The following is a 1605-nucleotide window of genomic DNA, read 5'->3' on the forward strand; positions in this document are numbered from 1 at the left end:
AGAGAAAGGAATAGCCAGAAATAACACCATAGAAAGTTTGTGAGTCCATCTTCTGCCTATAACTGATTGGAATATCTAAAATGGGGCTACAACGTGCCCAGTGAAGGAGGCTTCCTGCGGAATCTCTACATTATATAAGACCATAGGTGGAATATTGAACCCCATCCAGAATCTTCTGAGGTGGGAAATTTCCACTGGAAAGGACAAGCAGATCAGCCTGAAGTGACTAGGGGAACAGAAGATACTTCTTAAAAGAAAGACCGACAGGAAAAATACAAAACAATAACAGCAGTCCGACTAACTACAATGAGAACAAGCAAGTTGTTCGCCCAGGAGACATCAAGACAAGTGGTCAGGTCCCCTCAGGGCAAATTCCCTTCTAGAACTAAGACTCAATGGGAATACATGAGCAGACATGTGCTCTGACCGGTGACCACATTGGTCACTGATAAAGGGAAAAACAGCAATGAAGCTGCGAGCTAAGTCCAACCATGTTCAATACACTCCTGTGAACCTGGTTGGCCAGCAGTTTTGCAAGACCTGGGGATTCCTGGGCCCAGAGTCAATGACATAGCCACAGAGCATTAGAGTGGAGAATGAAGCATCCAGCTGATAAGAAGAGAGGGCATATGTACAAGAACACCCACACTTGCAGATAATACCCAATTGACCTGGCTTCAATGGCTGGATGATCAGAGCTCAACTAGACGAAGAAAGAAGAGAATAAAAAAGGTGACGTGGAGAGGTGACCCGGCTGGGAACTCTAGACTCTGAGAGGGAGAGGGGCTGTGTGCTGATGACCAGGGAGCCGGCTTACAGGGTGTACTCTTTGGCTGGTTTATGATGCATGGAGGGGATTGTAACATGGCAATGTAATGATATATGATAGGATGAATGTAAAGCTAATGTTCTCCTATGTAAACTATCATATAATTCACCATAAAACAGTTTTTTGGTTTTTGTTTTTTTTTTTAAAGATTAACATTAAGAATCAATGATAAACAATCATGCCCCTTCAGGGCAAACCCCCTTCCAAGATTGAAAATCAAAGGGACTACACGAGCAGGCATGTAATCTTTCTGGTGACCACATTGGTCTATGGATGAGGGGCAGTGGGGGAAAAGCAGCAATGAAGATGTGGGCCAAGTCCGACCGCGTTCAATAGACTCCCATCAACCTGGAGTGAGACTGGTTGGCTAGCAGTATGGTGAGACCTGGGGACTCCTGAGCCCATAGATAGGGACATAGCCCATGGACAGAGGACTAGAGTGGAAAGTGAAGTATCCAGCTGATATGAAGTGAGGGGAACGCCCAAACTTGAAGATAGTACCCATTTGACCTAGCTTCAATGGCTGGATGATTAGAACTTGACTAGAGGAAGAAAGAAGAGAAAAAAAGTGTAATTTGAAACAATTTGATGAACTTGACCTATAGTTATGAATGTAGTAGCTTAAAAGAGGGAAGAAATCTTCACAGCAAGGATCATTCCCACCTCCTCTGTACACAGGGTTGATAGGGATGGGCAACTTAGACATTGGCTACCTAAAATAGGGGGGCTATAAAGGCAAGAAGTAACTGGCTTACAATTTTTCAAGAGAAGTTTAG

Source organism: Chrysochloris asiatica, unplaced genomic scaffold, assembly GCF_000296735.1.
Source record: "Chrysochloris asiatica unplaced genomic scaffold, ChrAsi1.0 scaffold00306, whole genome shotgun sequence".
NCBI classification, from domain to species: Eukaryota; Metazoa; Chordata; class Mammalia; order Afrosoricida; family Chrysochloridae; genus Chrysochloris; species Chrysochloris asiatica.